The sequence below is a fragment of the Bombina bombina genome, chromosome 1, assembly GCF_027579735.1.
Source record: "Bombina bombina isolate aBomBom1 chromosome 1, aBomBom1.pri, whole genome shotgun sequence".
Taxonomy (NCBI): Eukaryota; Metazoa; Chordata; class Amphibia; order Anura; family Bombinatoridae; genus Bombina; species Bombina bombina.
Genome location: NC_069499.1, coordinates 1,178,226,762 through 1,178,248,749, shown reverse-complemented (window position 1 = coordinate 1,178,248,749; position 21,988 = coordinate 1,178,226,762). Strand labels below are relative to the sequence as shown.

Genomic DNA, 21,988 nt, shown 5'->3' with positions numbered 1-21,988 from the left:
CAACACCAGCATTTTTGTTGTTTAAAAAGATATATGATCCCTTTATTTTCCAATCCCCAGTTTTGCATAACAAACACAGTTATAATAATACACGTTTTACCTCTGTAATCACCTTGTATCTAAGCCTCTGCAGACTGCCCCCTTATTTCAGTTCATTTGACAGACTTGCACTTTAGCCAATCAGTGCTCACTCCTTGGTAAATTCACGTGCGTGAACTCAATGTTATCTATGTGAAACACATGAACTAATGCCCACTAGTAGTGAAAAACTGTCAAAATGCTTTCAGATTAGAGGCGGCCTTGAAGGTCTTAGAAATTAGCATATGAACCTCCTAGGTTTAGCTTGCAACTAAGAATACCAAGAGAACAAAGCAAAATTGGTGATAAATGTAAATTGGAAGTTGTTTAAAACTACATGCCCTATTTGAATCATGAAAGTTTGTTTTGGACATGACAGTCCATTTAATATTAAAAACACTTGTATAAGCTAAGCATACATTTTGTTTTCTTTCATCAGATGGTGAGTCCATGAGTCGTAATGTGTGGGAATCTATACCCAAGCAGTGAAGTCAACAAGATCACCATGAAATAAGCAGAAAATCTGATCAATAGAAGCCTCATTACAAAAGGCCCAAGAACTGGCAATTGCTCTAGTAGAATGAGCAGTAATGCACTCAGGGCGAGTCTTTCCTGCAACCAAATATACCATACGTATTAAGGCTTTAGGCCAAGCAGCTAAAGTAACTGCCGTTAGCTTTCTGCCCTTTGTGAGGCCCAGAAAAATTAAGGGGACAAAAAATGTTTATTATTTAAACAGATAGATGATCCCTTTATCAGGGCACAAAAATTCCACTCGCCAACGGCGAGTGGAATTAAAACAGTGGAGAGTAAGTTTCCATCCTTAGTCAGTGACTATCAGTTCCTCAGTTTCTATCAGGCAGCAAGCAGCCCAGGCACTTGAATAAATGTCCCCAAAACTTTATTTTTTAAAGTGTTCCTAAAGGTTATCCTGCGCACATGGGCTTCTGTAAAGACAGGACGACGAGGGGGGAGCCCCAAGGCAGAACATGCTGCGATCTGCGATGTCTTTGCAGAAAATGCAGCATGTCTGCAGAAAGAGCAGGATATCTGACAAGCTCTGAATCATCACTATATTGCCATGTTCAGTTGCGACCTGATCGGTTTTGCTGGAACACATTAGGGAACGTAGCCACCAGCTCTCTGCCACAAGCGTGAACTACATTTCCCAGCATGCTATGCCTTCAGATCAGAGTGAGCAGACAGGAAGTAAAAAAAACCAACGCAGTTTAAATTGTATTGGATGCTTCTATGCAGTACCAGGTTTTCAAGCAGCTATAGTCGTCGTGGGGACCGGGCAACCAAAGGAAGCATATATTGCTCCTGTGTAGTGCTGCACGCAACTATAGGCAGCGCGGTGACCAAGCTTATAAGAGTCACTGCAGATAATTGTAATTATAGGATGCATATTGCTCTTCTGCAGTGTCAGTTCCTCTACAGTGTCCATTTCTGTGCGCAGTACTGAACAGGATCGATAGGCACCCTTAATTGTCCTGTCTCTTGGTATCTATAGCTATGGAATCTCGGCATTGCAGTTATTATATATACCATTTAAATGCCTGGTTTCAGCAGAGCCAGTGTAGCAATACCTCTGTATATTTTAAAAAACATTTGTGCATATATAGTTGTTGAGTCGCATTGACAGAATGCATGGGGACACAAGTAATGAGGAGGAACACAGCAGTGTTCTGCTCGACGTCCAGTAAGTTATAGCTCACCCTATCCTAAACTTAATGGTACACCCTAAGCTGTAGTGAGAGGAAAGCACCCATCTCTCTATTAACTCTCCCTAATAATTAGCACGGTAATGTCTGTTATATGGTATAGTTTTAATAGACATTAATTACAGGGTTTTAATTAACCTTTAATGTACAAACACACAAAGATATTTAAGAGACATTTTCCCCAAAAAAGTTTTGACTTTTTTCATTTTTTTTTTTTTTTAAATTTTCCATGATTCTAGTCAAATGACATCCACCAGGAAAACAAAAATTATGCTTACCTGATAAATTTATTTCTCTTGTGGTGTATCCAGTCCACGGGTTCATCCATTACTTGTGGGATATTCTCCTTCCCAACAGGAAGTTGCAAGAGGACACCCACAGCAGAGCTGTCTATATAGCTCCTCCCCTAACTGCCACCCCCAGTCATTCGACCAAAGACAAGCAAGAAAAAAGGAGAAACTATAGGGTGCAGTGGTGACTAGTTTAAAAATAAAAAATACCTGCCTTAAAATGACAGGGCGGGCCATGGACTGGATACACCACAAGAGAAAGAAATTTATCAGGTAAGCATAAATTTTGTTTTCTCTTGTAAAGGTGTATCCAGTCCACAGGTTCATCCATTACTTGTGGGATACCAATACCAAAGCTTTAGGACATGGATGAAGGGAGGGACAAGGCAGGAACTTAAACGGAAGGCACCACTGCCTGCAAGACCTTTCTCCCAAAAATAGCCTCCGAAGAAGCAAAAGTATCGAATTTGTAGAATTTAGAAAAAGTATGAAGCGAAGACCAAGTCGCCCGCCTTACAAATCTGTTCAACAGAGGCCTCATTTTTAAAAGCCCATGTGGAAGCCGCCGCTCTAGTGGAATGAGCTGTAATTCTTTCAGGAGGCTGCTGGCCAGCAGTCTCATAAGATAAGCGGATTATGCTTCTCAGCCAAAAAGAAAGAGAAGTTGCCGAAGCCTTTTGGCCTCTCCTCTGTCCAGAGTAGACAACAAACAAAGCAGATGTTTGACGAAAATCCTTCGTAGCTTGTAAATAAAACTTTAAAGCACGAACCACATCAAGATTGTGTAAAAGACGTTCCTTCTTTGAGAAAGGATTAGGACATAATGAAGGAACAACAATCTCCTGATTGATATTCTTATTAGATACTTACCTTAGGAAGAAACCCAGGTTTGGTACGCAAAACTACCTTATCTGCATGGAAAATCAGATAAGGGGAATCACACTGTAAAGCAGATAACTCCGAAACTCTTTGAGCCGAGGAGATAGCTACTAAAAACAGAACTTTCCAAGATAAAAGTTTAATATCTATGGAATGCAAAGGTTCAAACGGAACCCCTTGAAGAACTTTAAGAAATAAATTTAAACTCCATGGCGGAGCAACAGGTTTAAACACAGGCTTGATTCTAACTAAAGCCTGACAAAACGCCTGAACGTCTGGAACCTCAGCCAGACGTTTGTGCAAAAGAATAGACAGAGCAGAAATCTGTCCCTTTAAGGAACTAGCAGACAATCCTTTCTCCAATCCCTCTTGGAGAAAGGATAAGATTCTAGGAATCCTGACTTTACTCCATGAGTAACCCTTGGATTCACACCAATGAAGATATTTACACCATATCTTATGATACATTTTCCTGGTGACAGGCTTTCGAGCCTGAATTAAGGTATCAATGACCGACTCGGAAAAACCACGCTTTGATAGAATCAAGCGTTCAATCTCCAAGCAGTCAGACGCAGAGAAATTAGATTTGGATGTTTGAAAGGACCTTGAAGTAGAAGGTCCTGCCTTAGCGGCAGAGTCCATGGTGGAAAGGATGACATGTCCACCAGATCTGCATACCAAGTCCTGCGTGGCCATGCAGGAGCTATCAAAATCACGGAAGCTCTCTCCTGCTTGATCTTGGCAATCAGACGAGGGAGCAGAGGAAACGGTGGAAACACATAAGCCAGGCTGAAGGACCAGGACGCTGCTAGAGCATCTATCAGCGCTGCCTTGGGATCCCTGGACCCGTAACGAGGAAGCTTGGCGTTCTGACTAGACGAAATTAGTTCCAGTTCTGGTTTGCCCCATAGTTGAATCAACTGGGCAAATACCTCCGGATGGAGCTCCCACTCCCCCGGATGACAGTCTGCCGACTTAGGAAATCCGCCTCCCAGTTCTCTACTCCTGGGATATGGATAGCTGAGAGATGGCAAGAGTGAACCTCTGCCCATATAATTATCTTTGAAACCTCCAACATCGCCAGGGGGCTCCTTGTACCCCCGATGGTTGATATAGGCTACAGTCGTGATATTGTCCGACTGAAATCTGATGAACCTGACCGCAGCTAGCTGAGGCCAAGCCTGAAGAGCATTGAATATCGCTCTTAGTTCCAGAATGTTTATCGGAAGGAGGGCTTCCTCCTGAGTCCACGAACCCTGAGCCTTCAGGGAGTTCCAGACTGCGCCCCAGCCCAGAAGGCTGACATCTGTCGTCACTATAGTCCATTCTGGCCTGCGGAAACTCATTCCCCTGGACAGATGGACCCTAGATAGCCACCAGAGAAGAGAATCCCTGGTCTCTTGATCCAGATTTAGCAGAGGGGACAAATCTGTGTAATCCCCATTCCACTGATTGAGCATGCAAAGTTGCAGTGGTCTGAGATGTAGGCGGGCAAACGGAACTATGTCTATTGCCGCTACTATTAGGCCGATCATTTCCATACACTGAGCCACTGACGGCTGAGAAGTGGAATAAAGAGCACGACAGGAAGTTAGAAGCTTTGACAACCTGACCTCTGTCAGAAAAATCTTAATTTCTACTGAATCTATCAGAGTTCCTAGGAAGGAAACTCTTGTGAGAGGGGAGAGAGAACTCCTTTCTTCGTTCTCCTTCCACCCGTGAGACCTCAGGAATGCCAGAACAATGTCCGTATGGGACTTGGCGATTTGAAAATTTGACGCCTGTATCAGAATGTCGTCTAGGTAAGGAGCCACCGCTATGCCTCGTGGGCTTAGAACCGCCAGTAGGGACCCTAGAACCTTTGTAAAGATTCTTGGTGCCATGGCTAACCCGAAGGGAAGAGCCACAAACTGGTAATGCCTGTCTAGAAAGGCAAACCTGAGAAACCGATGATGATCTCTGTGTATCGAAATGTGGAGATAAGCATCCTTTAAGTCCACGGTAGTCATATATTGACCCTCCTGGATCATAGTTAGGATGGTTCGAATAGTCTCCATCTTGAAGGATGGGACCCTGAGAAATTTGTTTAGGATCTTGAGATCCAAGATTGGTCTGAAAGTTCCCTCTTTTTTGGGAACTATAAACAGATTTGAATAGAATCCCTGCCCCTGTTCCTCCCTTGGAACTGGGTGGATCACTCCCATAACCAGGTGGTCTTGAACGCAACGTAAGAATGACTCTCTCTTTATCTGGTTTGCAGATAATTGTGAGAGATGAAATCTCCCCTTTGGAGATGAGACTTTGAAATCCAGAAGATATCCCTGGGAAACAATCTCCAGAGCCCAGGGATCCTAGACGTCTCTTGCCCAAGCCTGGGCGAAGAGAGAAAGTCTGCCCCCAACTAGATCCGGTCCCGGATCGGGGGCTACTCCTTCATGCTGTCTTAGAGGCAGCAGCAGGTTTTTTGGCCTGCTTTCCCTTGTTCCAAGCCTGGTTAGGTCTCCAGACTGGCTTGGACTGGGCAAAATTTCCTTCTTATTTTGCAGTAGAGGAAGTTGAAGCTGCGCCACTCTTGAAATTTCGAAAGGAACGAAAATTAGTCTGTTTGGTCCTTAATTTGTTGGACCTATCCTGGGGAAGGGCGTGGCCTTTTCCTCCAGTAATATCAGAAATGATCTCCTTCAATCCACGCCCGAATAGGGTCTGCCCTTTGAAGGGGATGTTGAGAAGCTTAGACTTTGAAGTAACATCAGCTGACCAGGATTTAAGCCATAGCGCCCTACGCGCCTGAATGGCAAAACTTGAATTCTTAGCCGTTAGCTTTGTTAAATGAAAAACGGTGTCAGAAATAAATGAATTGGCTAACTTAAGAGCTTTAAGCCTGTCTAGGATATCATCCAACGGGGTCTCCACCTGTAGAGCCTCTTCAAGAGAACTCGAACCAGAAAGCCGCTGCAGCAGTGACTGAGGCAATGCATGCAAGAGGCTGGAGAATAAAACCTTGTTGTATAAAGATTTTCTTAAGGAAACCCTCTAATTTTTTTATCCATTGGATCTAGGAAAGCACAACTGTCCTCGACGGGGATAGTTGTAAGCTTAGCTAGAGTAGAGACTGCTACCGCCACCTTAGGGACCGTCTGCCACGAGTCCCATGTAGCGGCATCTATGGGAAACATCTTTTTAAAAGCGGGAGGGGGAGAGAACGGTACACCTGGTCTATCCCATTCCTTCGTAATAATTTCAGAAAACCTCTTAGAGATTGGAAAAACATCAGTGTAAACAGGTACTGCAAAGTATTTGTCCATTTTACACAATTTCTCTGGGACTACAATGGTGTCACAGTCATCCAGAGTCGCTAAAACCTCCCTGAGCAACAAGCGGAGGTGTTCAAGCTTAAATTTAAATGCTGTCATTTCAGAGTCAGACTGAAGTAACGCCTTCCCTGAATCAGAAATATCACCCACAGATAGAAGCTGTCCTGCTTCGGCTTCTGTACACTGTGAGGGTATATCAGACATAGCTACTAAAGCGTCAGAAGGCTCTGTATTTGTTCTAGCCCCAGAGCTGTCTCACTTTCCTTGTAACCTTGGCAGTTTGGACAATACTTCTGTGAAGGTATGATTCATAACTGCCGCCATGTCTTGTAAGGTAAACGCATTGGACGCGCCAGATGTACTTGGCGTCACTTGCGCGGGAGATATAGGTTCTGACACATTGGGAGAGCTAGGTGGTTTAACCTCCCTTTTGTCAGTCTGAGAAACCTTTGGTGATAAATCTTTAAAAGCCATAATATGGTCTTTATAACTTATAGAAAGGTCAGTGCATTTGGTACACATTCTAAAAGGGGGTTCCACAATGGCTTCTAAACATAATGAACAAGGAGTTTCCTCTATGTCAGACATGTTTAACAGACTAGTAATGAGACCAGCAAGCTTGGAAAACACTTTAATAAATGTGAAAAAGCAATTAAACAAAAACGGTACTGTGCCTTTAAGAGAAAAAAACTACCACATAAACTGCAAAACAGTGTTAAAAAGTAGTAAACTCTATGAAATTTTTACAGTGTGTATAAGAGACTAAAGCAGCATTGCACCCACTTGCAAATGGATGATTAACCCCTTAGACCCCAAACCGGATTAGAAAAACTGTAAAACCATTAAAAAACAGTCAAACACACTGCCACAGCTCTGCTGTGGCTCCTACCTGCCCTTAAAAAGATTTTTGCAGGGAAAAAAACCCTCTATAGTGGTCCTAGATGCCAGAGGACTCCTTTAGGGAAGCTGGATGTCTCAGTCTGAATATCAACTGCGCATAAAGTGCGCGGAAATAGGCCCCTCCCACCATGCACTCAATGTCAGAGGGCCTTAAAAAAGTACTCCTAGGAGTAATCTAACAAGCCATGTGGAAAACTAGGCTCCAAATAAAGATTTATCACCCTCAGAGAAAAAAACTTTTTTTTCAGTAAGTTATGCAAACGTTTTTACACTAAGTAATATGAGAGTTAACATGAATATTACCCTTATCTTGTAAGCATGATCCCAGTCGTTGTTAAATCACTGTATCAGGCTTACCTCAAATATACCAGGCACTGTCAGCATTTTCTAGACCTTATCTCTCTAGAAAAAAAATATACTGAACATACCTCAAAGCAGGTGATCTGCAAACCGTCCCCCCAACTGAAGTTTTCTTTCCATACTCTTCAGTTATGTGTGAGAACAGCAATGGACCTTAGTTACAAACCGCTAAGATCATCAACCTCCAGGCATATTCTTCTTCCAATTTCTGCCTGAGAGTAAAACAGTACAACGCCGGTACTGTTTAAAAATAAACTCTTGATTGAAGGTAGAAACTACACTAAGTCACCACATATCTCTTGATACTTCCTTTCTTGTCGAGAGTTGCAAGAGAATGACTGGGGGTGGCAGTTAGGGGAGGAGCTATATAGACAGCTCTGCTGTGGGTGTCCTCTAGCAACTTCCTGTTGGGAAGGAGAATATCCCACAAGTAATGGATGAACCCGTGGACTGGATACACCTTTACAAGAGAAAGCATTGTTTGTAGTTAATTGGCTTCTCCCACATCTCTCTAAAACCATAATACGCTGGCTGTATTTCCATGCTGATCTCATCAAATTATAGTTTTCCATTTAAAACAAAATTTTGTCTCTCTCCCTCCCTCTGTATAACCCCTCCCTCTTAATCTCCCCTCTTCTGTCTCTCCCCTCTGTCAGACATGCAGAGATAAGAGGCAGCCTTCAATAAATTAGCATATGGGCCTACCTAGGTTAAGCTTTCAATAAATAATACCAAGAGAACAAAGCTAATTTGATGAGAAAAGTAAAATGTTAAGTTGTTTAAAACTGCATGTCCTATCTGAATCATGCAAGTTTAATTGGACTTCACTGTCCCTTTAAGAAAGATAAAATGTCTGAAACCTATTGTGACTTCCACATGTTTGGGAACTCTCACATCATCCAGATTGGGAAGGATTGGCTGGTTTGAATTATTAGGAGCCAAAAAGGAGCCACGTTTTTCTGACTAATTACCACCTAAGACATAAAAAAATATAAACTAGTGCGAAGTACAGACAGAAACCCTTCTGGCAGTAGAAATAGCCAGAAGAAAAAAGAACCTACCAAGATAAAAGGTGAAGGTCTAAACCATGGATGGCCAACTGGTGGCCCATGAGTTTTTGCAGCCCCAGGGAAAAAGTAGAACTGAGCATGTGCACCATAGTTCTTGTGGTATCAGGACAAAGCAGAATGAAAAACCTAATTTATGTAATAACTTACCTGAGAAATTAATTTCTTTCATATTGGCAAGAGTACATGAGCTAGTGACGTATTGGATATGCAATCCTACCAGGAGGGGCAAAGTTTCCCGAACCTCAAAATGCCTATAAATACAACCCTCACCACACCCACAATTCAGTTTAACGAATAGCCAAGTAGTGGCGTGATAAAATGAGTAAAAAAGCAAACAAAAAGAGGAACTGGAAATATAATTGTTTATACAAAAATCATAACCACCAAAAGAAAAAAGGGTGGGCCTCATGGACTCTTGCCAATATGAAATAAATGAATTTATCAGGTAAGTTCTTACATAAATGATGTTTTCTTTCATGTAATTGGCAAGAGTCCATGAGCTAGTGACGTATGGGATAGAAATACCCAAGATGTGGAAGTCCACAGAAGAGTCACTAGAGAGGGAGGGATAAAACAAAAACAGCTATTTCCGCTGAAAAAGATAAATCCACAAAAATATAAGTCTCTTATAAATTTCACGAAAAAACTTAAATCATAAGCAGAAGAATCAAACTGAGACAGATGCCTGAAGAACGTTTCTACCAAAGACTGCTTCAGAAGAAGCAAATACATAAAAATGGTAAAATTTGCAGAGGCTTTCTGACCTTTCCTAGGACCAGAAAAAACAACAGACTAGAAAGTCTTCAGGAAATCTTTAGTAGCTTCGACATATTTCAAAGATTTTACAACATCCAAAGAATGTAAAGATCTTTCAAGAGTATTCTTAGGATTCGGACACAAGAAAAGAACAAAAATTTCCCTACTAACATTGTTAGAATTCACAACTTTAGGAAGAAATTTTAACAAAGTCTCCAAAACAGCCTTATCCTGATGGAAAATCAGAAAGGGAGACTCACAAGAGAGAGCAGGCAATTCAGAAACTCTTCTAGCTGAAGAGATTGTTTAGCAATCTTTCTGTGAAATAAAACAGAAAGAGCAGAGATTTGTCCCTTCAAAGTACTTGCAGACAAACCTTTATCCAAACCATCCTGAAGAAACTGTAAAATTCTAGGAATTCTAAAAGAATGCCAAGAGAATTTGAGAAAAACACCATGAAATATAGGTTTTCCAAACCTGATAATAAATATTTCTTGAAACAGACTTACGAGCCTGTAGCATAGTATTGATCACAGAGTCCGAGAGACCTCTATGACTAAGCACTAAGCATTCAATTTTCATACCTGCAAATTTAGCGATTTGAGATCCTGATGAAAAAAAAAAAAAGCCCTCGAGACAGGTCTGGCCTTAAAGGAAGTGGCCAAGTTTGACAACTGGACATCCGGACAAGATCCGCATACCAAAACCTGTGAGGCCATGCTGGGGCTATCAGAAAAACTTGCGCTTGTTCCATTATGATCTTGGAGATCACCCTTAGAAGAAGAAGTAGAGGCGGAAAAATGTAAGCAGGTTGGTAAAACCAAGTAACTGCTAATGCATCCACCATCTCTGCCTGAGGATCCCTGGACCTAGAAAGATACCTGGGAAGTTTCTAGTTTAGATGGGATGCCATGAGATCTATTTCTGGAAGACCCCACATCAGTACAATCTGACAAAATACATCTGGATGGAGAGACCACTCCCCTGGATGTAAAGTCTAACGGCTGAGATAATCTACTTCCCAATTGTCTAAAACTGGGATAAGTATCGCAGAAATTAGACAGGAGTTGGATTCCGCCCAAGAAAGTATTCAAGATACTTCTTTCATTGCTAAAGGACTGCGAGTCCCACCCCGATGATTGACATATAACACAGTTGTGATATTGTCTGTCTGAAAACGAATAAATGATTCTCTCTTTAGTAGAGGCCAAGCCTGAAAAGCCCTGAAAATAGCACAGAGTTCTAAAATATTGATTGGTAACCTCACCTCTTGAGGATTCCAAGTCCCTTGTGCTGTCAGAGACCCCCAGACAACTCCCCAACCTATGAGACTTGCATCTGTTGAAATCACAGACCAGGAAGGACAAACAAGAGAGGCCCCTTGAAGAATCCAATGATGGTCCAACCACCAGGACAGAGAGAGTTGAATGTTGGGATTTAAGTATATCAACTGTGATATCAGAGTATAATCCCTGCACCATTGATTCAGCATGCAAAGCTACAGAGGTCTCATATGAAAACGAGCAAAGAGCATTGCGTCCGATGCTGCAGTCATTAGACCTAAAACTTCCATGCACATAGCCACTGAAGGGAATGATCGAGACTGAAGGTTTTGACAGGCAGAAACTAATTTAATTCGTTTCTTGTCTGTTAAAGACAGAGTCATGGACACTGAATCTATATGGAAACCTAAAAAGGTGACCCTTGTCTGAGGAATCAAGAAACTCTTTGGTAAATTGATCCTCCAACCATGTTTTTGAAGAAACAACACAAGTTGATTCGTGTTAGATTCTGCTAAATGAAAAGATTGAGCCAGTACCAAGATATCGTCCAAATAAAGAAAAACTGCAATACCCTGCTCTCTGATTACAGATAGAAGGGCACCGAGAACCTTCAAAAAGATTCTTGGAGCTGTTGCTAGGCCAAATGAAAGACCAACAAATTGGTAATGCTTGTCTAGAAAAGAGAATCTCAGAAACCAATAATGGTCTGGATGAATCGGAATGTGAAGATACGCATCCTGTAAGTCTATTGAGGACATGTAATGACCTTGCTGAACAAAAGGCAGCATAGTCCTTATAGTCACTATCTTGAAAGTTGGGACCCTTACAAATTGATTCAAAAACTTCAGATCCAGAACTGGTCTGAAAGAATGTTCCTTCTTCGGGACAATGAATAGATTTGAATAAAAACCCAGACCCTGTTCCAGAAGTGGAACTGGTACAATTACTCCTGAAAGCTCTAGATCTGAAACACACTTCAGAAAGGCCTGAGCTTTCACAGGATTTGTTGGAACGTGAGAGAGAAAAAAATCTTCTCACAAGAGGTCTTATTCTGAAACCTATTCGATACCCCTTAGTGACAATATTCTGAATCCAATGATTCTGAACGGAACCTGCCCAAATGTCTTGAAATAATTTCAATCTGCCCCCACCAGCAAAACTGGATTGAGGGACGCACCTTCATGCAGTTTTGGGGGCTAGCTTTGGTTTCTTATAAGGCTTGGATTTATTCCAACTCGAAGATGGCTTCCAATTGGAGCCAGAGTCCTTAGGGGAAGGAGTGGTTTTCTGTTCTCTATTCTGATGAAAGGAACAAAACTGATTAGAAGCTTTAGATTTGCTCTTTGACTTTTTATCTTGGGGCAAAAAAAAACTCCCTCCCCCCCAGTAATAGTGGAAATAATAGAATCCAACTGGGAACCAAACAAATTATTACCCTGGAATTATAGAGATAGTAACCTAGACTTAGATACCATGTCAGCATTCCATAATTTGAGCCAGATTTAACATCAACCTTGATTATATAAAAAATAGCATCACAGATAAAATGATTAGCATGTTGAAGCATGTTGAAGCAAATGAACAATGCTATGCAAATCAGAATCTTTTTCCTGATGTGCTAAGCTATGTGCTAAGCTATCCAACCAAAAAGTTGATGCAGCCGCAACATCAGCCATAGAAATGGCAGGTCTAAGAATATAGCCAGAATGTAAATAAGCTTTCTTTAGATAAGATTACATTTTTCTATCTAAAGGATCCTTAAAAGAGGTACTATCTTCCATAGGAATAGTAGTACGCTTAGCAAGAGTAGAAATAGCCCAGTCAACCTTAGGGACTTTGCTACTGGCAAAGGATATAACTTATTAAACCTTGAAGAAGGAGCAAAAGAAGTACCAAGCTTAGACCATTCCTTAGCAATCAGAAATAGCATCAGGAACAGGAAAAACCTCTGGAGCAATCACAGGTGGTTTATAAACAGAATTTAAACGTTTTTATTTTTTTTTTTTAGTATTATGAGTTTTAAAAGAACTTTTACGTTTATTTGAAAACGGTGTAGCAGCCATAGCCTTCTGTATCGCATCAGCAATATAATTTTTCATATCAACAGGGATATCATGTACTTTAGATGTTGAAGGAACAACAGATACTGTACTAGCACTAAAAGAAACCTTTTCTGCATGCAAAAGCTTATCATGACAACTGTTACATACTACAGCTGGAGATATAATCTCCACTAGCTTACAACAGATACACTTAGCTTTGGTAGAACTGTGTTCAGGCAGCATGGTTCCTAGATCTTGTAAAATGTAAAAGAAAAAAATAACATTTAAACAAATATTTTATTTCCACATTAAGCAGTTTCAGGAATGGGGAAAAATGCAAATAGCATAGCCCTCAAAGCATAAAGAAGGCAAGGAGCATATAGGAAGTGGAGTAAAAAATAAAAACTTTTTTGGCGTCAAGAATGATGCACAACACAAAAGGAAGTTGAGAAATTTTTTGGCCCAACAAACATCAGGAAATGACGCAACCCGCGTCATAAACACAATTTCGTGCCAAACAACCTAGCGTCAACTAAGACGCAGGAATTGACGAACTTGCGTCATTACAGACGCACATTCACGCCAAAAATGACGCAATAACAGCATTTTGCGCCCTTGCGAGCCTAATTTGCCCACAAGTTTTTTTTAAAGAAAAAACGACTATAACCCAGGTAAGACACGATTCCCATAACGAAACTGCTAGACTGCAAAGGGAAATACACATAGACCTGACTCATGGCAAATATAAGTAAAATACATATATTTAAAACTTTATATTAATACATAAAGCACCAAACCATAGCGGAGAGTGTCAAATAATGATACATACTTACAGAAAGATAACAAACCACATATAGCAGATAGCCAAACCAGTACTGAGTATCAGTAGAGGTAATGGTATAGAAGAGAATATCGTCGATCTGAAAAGGGAGGTAGGAGATGAATCCCTACGACCGATAACAGAGAACCCTTGAAAAGATTTCCCGCGAGGGTAACCATGAAATCAATAGGCGATACTCTCTTCACATCCCTCTGACAAACACTGTACTCAGAGGAATTGGGCTTCAGAATGCTTAGAAGCGCTTATAGAAGAAATCATAAAAAATCATGCACAAACTTACTTCACCACCTCCATAGGAGGCAAAGTTTGTAAAACTGAATTGTGGGTGTGGTGAGGGGTGTATTTATAGGCATTTTGAGGTTTGAGAAACTTTGCCCCTCCTGGTGAGATTGTATATCCCATACGTCACTAGCTCATGGACTCTTTCCAATTACATGAAAGAAAAGTGTGCTTTGGGGACTTCTGCTTGGTGGGTAACTCAAATGAGCCATCTGAAGTGGAGAACAGCATATAGAAAATACACAGGAAACATTACTTAAATCTTGTCCTGTATCAAATATATGGTGTTTAATATCCATAAATTAATATGCAACCCTTAAGGATTCTAAAATATACTATGTGGCCCCCATGCATTAGGAAGCCGGCCCTCACTGGTCTAAAGCACACATAAAGCTCATAAGGGGGAGTCCAATAAATCTTTCGCTGCTGAGCTTTTTCTTAACCCAAGTGCTGAACCAATTTTAGCTTTTTTTGCTACCTACATTTAAACCCTATTGTAAGTCTAATTTCATTGAGTGACCCACACAAATGATATATTGTTTTTTTCCAGCAGAACCAGCAGATTCACAATATACCATTATTATATTTGGGGAAGTGCATTGGACAGGGGTGTGTGCATTGGTAACAGGGCTGTGTACTTTTTTAACAATAGCATATGTTCACATTTTCAAAGTGAACATTTTATAAGTGAGGCATTAATTTTTAAGAATTATACAAGAATTACACTCAATAATCTCCACACTGCTGATTACTAACTATCAAACTGCCTACTGACATCTGCTAAGGAATGCTGAGTTAACCTACTGTCTCTTCTGCTTTCAGGTACGTGAACTCAGGCCCTGCACTGAAATCTTGCTATTCCCTGCTTTTCTGTCATTTTACAACAAATCCCTCTTTTTGGTACGTGAACTCAGGCCCTGCACTGAAATCTTGCTATTCCCTGCTTTTCTGTCATTTTACAACAAATCCCTCTTTTTGGTACGTGAACTCAGGCCCTGCACTGAAATCTTGCTATTCCCTGCTTTTCTGTCATTTTACAACAAATCCCTCTTTTTGGTACGTGAACTCAGGCCCTGCACTGAAATCTTGCTATTCCCTGCTTTTCTGTCATTTTACAACAAATCCCTCTTTTTGGTACGTGAACTCAGGCCCTGCACTGAAATCTTGCTATTCCCTGCTTTTCTGTCATTTTACAACAAATCCCTGTGTGTGTGTGTTTGTGTATATATATATATATATATATTGAGCAATTGAATTTAGTCTGTTAAAATTAAGTCCTGCATTTTTTGTAATGATTTTTCCCAATGTCTCAATTCTAATGTCTAGTTAATTGCCATGTGATGCTCACTCCTTATCAATACTTGCTATAACTCTAAAATTTATAGTTTTCTTATGTCACAGTTTTAACCCCCTCCATCTCACCCTGACCAGATTCTAACATTCCAATTGGCCTTACCAACTGTCTTTGAATAGCAATTAAGTAAATTTAGTGGACTCAGCTGACTGCCCTACCTGTATATATTTCAGACTAGCTTGGGGAAGTGCATTGCACAGGGGTGTGTGCATTGGTAACAGGGCTGTGTACTTTTTAACAATAGCATATGTTCACATTTTCAAAGTGAACATTTTATAAGTGAGGCATTAAATTTTAGAATTATACAAGGATTGGGCAAGGGGTAAGACACAAGGCAAGTACTCTTGTATTACTATGTTTTATGTATATCATTGTATCCTTTTGCAAGTGCTGCTGTAACACTGTGTCTTATGTGTTTACTTGGTTCCCACTTTCAGAATAATGCTCAATATCTTCATATTCCTTTTTTCTACCTCTTGTCTCTACAACAAACTACATTACTCAGTTACTCCTTCTCCCTCTCCACCTGCACTGTTCATTAGCCCATCTCTCTTATACTCACCTTACTTTTGTACTCATGAACTCTACTTATTCCTAAATACTCTCTCTCCCCTCTGCACTTCAGTTAAACAACAGTCTCATTACTGCAAATCTGCTTCTCATCTCATGTCACTCTCCCTCTTGCTCATACTAGCTGCTGGCGACATCTCCCCTAATCCTGGTCCCTCACAACCTCCTAACCTTTCACAACCTTGTGTGTCTTTCAATAGACTTCATAAACTAAACTCTGGTAACCTTAATCGCATTCCTCTTACATCTAAAAACCCCTCCCCCTTCACTTGTGCACTCTGGAACTCTCGCTCTGTTTGCAACAAGCTCACTTCTATCCATGATCTCTTTATCTCCCACTCTCTTAACCTTCTGGCTCTTACAGAAACCTGGCTCTCTACCTCAGACACAGCATCCACTGCTGCACTGTCACATGGGGGTCTCCATTTCAGCCAAACTCCTAGGTCTGGCAATAGACAAGGAGGTGGTGTCGGTATTTTACTTTCCTCTCGTTGCACCTTCCAACAAATACAGCCCTTCTCTTCCCTCACATTTTCTTAATTTGAAGCACACATGATTCGGTTATTCTCTCCGCTCTCTATACGTGTTGCAGTCATATACCGCCCCCCCTGGCTCCCCAACTCAATTTTTAGATCACTTTGCTGCCTGGCTTCCTTATTTCCTTTCCTCAGACACCCCTGCCCTCATTCTTGGCGACTTCAACATCCCCCTTAACAATCCCACTGCCTCATCTGCTAAACAACTTCTGCAACTCACTTCCTCTTTCGGTCTGTCACAATGGACTGATTCTCCCACTCACAAAGACGGTCACTCCCTTGACATGATCTTTAGCTATCGATGCACTCTCTCAAACTTCTCAAACTCCCCTTTTCCTCTTTCTGACCACCATCTCCTTACCTGCAACATATCATCCCTTCCTACAACTCTCTCACCTTCTACTCCTCACACTAAACTTCACAGAAGCATTAGGTCTTTAGATCAGCAACAACTTGCTAATTCCCTTCAACCGCTCCTCTCATCCTTCTCCTCCTTTTCTTGCCCTGAACAATCTATCTGCCACTATAATTCCACCCTTATATCCGTCCTTGACAATCTCACCCCTCTTACCACTGCTAGGAAATAACACACTCATCCCCAGCCCTGGCATACTCCTCTGACACGGTACCTACGCAGATGTTCCCGTACTGCTGAACGGCATTGGAGAAAATCACGGAGTTCAGCTGATTTTCTTCATTACAAATTCATCTTGAACTCCTACTACTCTGCCCTTAATCTCCACAAGCAACACTACTTCTCTACTCTTATCTCTAATCTTTCTTCAAACACAAAACGTCTGTCCTCCACTTTCAATACTCTCCTCTGCCCTCCCCCACTTCCTAATACAACTTCTCTGTCAGCTCAAGACTTTGCCAGTCACTTCATTAACAAAATTGATTCCATCAGACATGAAATCAGCTCTCAACACAATTCCATTCTCTCCCCCCCTCAAATACTCTCACTCAACCACAACCCTCATAACCTGAAACTTAGTTCATTCTCCCCTGTTACTGAGGACGAAGTTTCAGCACTTATACTGCGCTCTCACCTCACTACCTGTCCCCTTGACCCTATCCCCTCAAAGCTGCTCCCCTCTCTCTCTGCTACCCTTACCCCTATACTAACACACATTTTCAACCTCTCCCTCAAGCACTGGTACATTTCCCTCATCAATGAAACATGCACTGGTCACACCTATCCTCAAAAAACCTTCCCTTGATCCTACCTCCCCATCCAACTACCGCCCAATTTCCCTCCTCCCTCTTGCTTCAAAGCTTCTCGAAAAACTAGTATATGCACGCCTATGCCATTTCCTTACGTTAAACTCCCTTCTTGACCCGCTGCAATCTGGATTTCGTCCCTATCACTCCACAGAGACAGCTATTGTTAAGGTCACCAACGACCTACTTACAGCTAAATCAAAAGTCCACTTCTCTCTGCTTATCCTCCTTGATCTGTCCGCAGCCTTTGACACTGTCGACCACCCTCTTTTGCTCCAAACCCTCCAATCCTTCGGTATCTGTGACACAGCCCTTTCATGGCTCTCTTCCTACCTGTCAAACCGTACCTTCAGGGTAGCCTTCTCTGGGGCCTCCTCTGCCCCGTCACCACTTTCTGTCGGAGTACCGCAAGGCTCTGTCCTCGGTCCCCTTCTCTTCTCAATCTATACGTCATCACTACGTTTCCCTTATTAATTCCCACGGTTTCCAATATCATTTGTATGCCGATGACACCCAAATCTACTTCTCTGCACCAGAACTATCTCCTTCCTTGCTAACCCGTGTCACTAACCGTCTTTCTCACATCTCTTCCTGGATGTCCTCTCACTACCTCAAGCTCAATCTCTCCAAAACTGAGCTCCTCATTTTCCCCCTTTCTTCCAAAATCTCCACCCCCAATATCTCTATAACTGTCGACAACTCCATCATTACCCCTACCCCGCATGCCCGATGTCTCGGGGTCACATTTGACTCAGATCTTTCCTTCACTCCTCACATTCAGTCCTTGGCTACAGCCTGCCGCTTCCACCTTAAAAACATCTCTAAAATTAGACACTTCCTTACACAAGACACAACTAAGATTTTAATCCACTCTCTCATTCTTTCCCGCCTTGATTACTGCAACTCTGTCCTCCCCACCTGCCGCATAGCTCCTTTACAATCCATAATGAACTCCTCTGCCAGACTCATCTTCCTTACACGTCGCTCTTCATCTGCTGCGCCTCTCTGCCAATCCCTTCACTGGCTTCCTCTTGCCTCTAGGATCAAACACAAAACTCTCACTCTTACATGCAAAGCCCTCAACTGCACTGCTCCCCCCTACATCTCAGACCTTGTCTCCAGATACTCTCCCTCCCGTCCCCTTCGCTCTGCTCATGACCTCCTACTCTCCTCCTCTCTTGTCACCTCATCACACTCCCATTTACAGGACTTCTCCAGACTGGCTCCCATCTTGTGGAACTCTCTGCCTCGCTCCACAAGACTCTCTTCTAGTTTTAAAAGCTTCAAGTGCTCCCTAAAGACTCTACTGTTCAGGGACGCATACAACCTACGCTAACCTTTCCTAATACCAGTTCCTCTCCTCCACTGCAATCCCCTGAACCCTCTTAGCATGTAAGCCTAAAAGTCCAGCTGTTTGTAGATCACCTTCTTAAGAGCTGACTACAACAGTGCAACTCTTGGCAGGGCCCTCTACCCTATAATTGTTTTGTTGTACTCCCCCTTTGTTTATAGCGCTGCGGAATCTGTTGGCGCTCTACAAATAACCGATAATAATAATAATAATGAGATAGCTGTTAAAAACTGTTAAAAAAAATAAAATGTTTGCTTTGATTTTAGTAAATAATGCTAAAAACCACCAAGTGACCACTGCTGTTACTGTGATCACCTTACTAAATTGTCATCAAGAGCAGCCACATGTGAAATAGGGGCTCATACAGGCTTTTGAGGGTTATAATATAGATTAGAGAGGCCCATTGTACGGTATAGAAATAAAAAGCACCTTTTTCTTGCAAGAGGCTCACTTACCACATTGATCACTTGACTATACAAACTTCATTTACATTTTTTGAGAGAGAGAGAGTTGTCTACTAGAAAAACAAAAAATGTATGCTTACCTGATAAAAGTATTTCTTTCCGGATATGGTGAGTCTACGACATCATTTACTGTTGGGAATATCACTCATGGCCAGCAGGAGGCGGCAAATAGCACCACAGTCAAACTGTTAAAGGAACACTGAACTCAAATTTTTTCTTTCGTGATTCAGATAGAGCATTGAATTTTAAGCAACTTTATAATTTACTCCTATTATCAAATGTTCTTTATTCTCTTGGTATCTTTATTTGAAATGCAAGAATTTAAGTTTAGATGCCAGCCCATTTTTGGTGAACAACCTGGGTTGTCCTTGCTGATTGGTGGATAAATTCATCCACCAATAGAAAAGAGCTGTCCAGAGTTCTGAACCAAGAAAAAAAAGCTTAGATGCCTTTGTTTCAAATAAAGATAGCAAGAGAACGAAGAAAATTGATAATAGGAGTAAATTAGAAAGTTGCTTAAAATTGCATGCTCTATCTGAATTACGAAAGAGAAATTTGGGTTCAGTGTCCCTTTAAGTATCTTAAAATAAAGGGCGGGGTCGTGGACTCACCATATCTGGGAATAAATAAAATCAGGTTATCAGGTAAGCATAAAATGTTGTTTTCTTTCCTAAAATATGGTGAGTCCACAATGTCATTTACTGTTGGGAACCAATACCCAAGCTAGAGGACACAGATAACTAGGGAGGGACAAGACAAGTAGACCTAAACAGGCACCACTGCTTGAAGAACCTTTCTCCCAAAAAAAGGCTGCAGCCGAGGCAAAACGTATCAAATTTATAAAATTTGAAAAAAGTATGTTAAGAGGATCAAGTTGCAGCCTTGCAAATATGTTCCACAGAAGCTTCATTTTTGAATGCCCAAGAAGAGGAAACAGCCCTTGTGGAATGAGCTGTTATTCTCTCAGGAGGCTGCTGACCAGCAGTATTGTAAGCAAAACGAATTATACTTCTCAACCATAGAGAAAGAGAAGTAGTAGTAGCTTTCTGACCTTTACGTTTTCCTGAGAAACAAACAAAAAGGGCAGAAGACTGGCGAAAAACCTTAGTCGTCTGTAGATAGAATTTTAGAGCACGCACAACATCCAGGTTGTGCAACAAACGTTTCATATGAGGAGGATTAGGACATGGAGAAGGAACGACAATTTCCTGATTAATATTTCTATCTGAAACTACTTTAGGAAGAAAACCTAACTTCATACGAAGAACTGCCTTATCAGCATGAAAAATAAGATAGGCGAATCACACTGCAAAGCCGGGAGTTCTGAAACTCTCCGAGCAGAGGAGACAGCAATAAGAAACAAAACTTTCCAAGATAACTTAATATCTATGGAATTGAATGGCTCAAACTAAGCCTGCTGCAAAACTTTAAGAACAAGGTTAAGGCTCCAAGGAGGAGCAACAGACTTAAACACAGGCCTGATTCTGACCAAGGCCTGACAAAAAAATGGCACATCTGGCACGCCCGCCAGACGCTCGTGTAGCAAAATAGATAATGCAGAAATCTGACCCCTCAGAGTACTGACTGACAAACCCTTCTCCAGACCTTCCTGGAGAAAAGACAAAATCTTAGGAATCCTGATCCTACTCCAAGAGTAGCCTTTGTATTCACACTAAGATATTTACTCCATATCTTATGGCAAACCTTTCTAGTAACAGGCTTGCGAGCCTGTATCATGGTCTTAATGACCTACTCAGAAAAACCACGCTTAGACAGAACTAAGCGTTCAATCTTCAAGCAGTCAGCTTCAGAGAAACGAGATTTGAGTGAAGGAAGGGACCCTGAATTAGAAGGTCCTTCCTCAGAGGCAATCTCCAAGGTGGGAGAGATGAAATCTCCACTATTTCTTCATACCAGATCCTGCGAGGCCACACAGGGGCTATTAGAATCACTGATGCTCTCTCCTGTTTGATACGAGCATTGATTCGTGGAAGGAGAGCAAACAGAGGAAACCGGTATGCCAGCCTGAAGTCCCAAGGGACCGCCAGAGCATCTATCAGAGCAGCCTGTGGATCTCTTGACCTTGAACCGTACCTTGGAAGCTTGGAGTTCTGCCGAGACGCCATCAGATCCAGCTCCGGCACTCTCCATTTGAGGGTTAAAGGGACACTGAACCGAAAAAAAATATTTCGTGATTCAGATAGAGCATGCAATTTTAAGCAACGTTCTAATTTACTTCTATTATCAAATTTTCTTCATTCTCTTGGTATGTTTATTTGAAAAGCAAGAATGTAAGTTTAGATGCCAGCCCATTTTTGGTGAACAACCTGGGTGGTCCTTGCTGATTGGACAGCACCAATAAACTAGTGCTGTCCATGGTTCTGAACCCAAAATGTGCTGGCTGAGATGCCTTCGTTTTCAAATAAAGATAGTAAGAGAACAAAGAAAAATTGATATTAGAAATAAATTAGAAAGTTGCTTAAAATTGCATGCTCTATCTGAATCATGAAAGAAAAAATTTGGGTTCAGTGTCCCTTTAAGCTGGAAAACACCTCCGGATGAAGAGCCCACTCCCCGGGATAAAAAGTCTGTCTGCTCCCGAAAATCCTGTAACAGGAATAACAATGGGAGCCTTGCCACTCCTGGCAGAAAGGACGGTGATCCACCCCCCTGCAC

General features: G+C 41.6%; 1 protein-coding gene across 1 annotated transcript in view; it reads right to left on the bottom strand.

Moving 5' to 3' along the window:
- Positions 1-21,988, bottom strand: part of LOC128663856 (serine/threonine-protein kinase tousled-like 2) — an 894,029-nt gene that overhangs the window by 3,967 nt on the left and 868,074 nt on the right. The window lies entirely within an intron of this gene.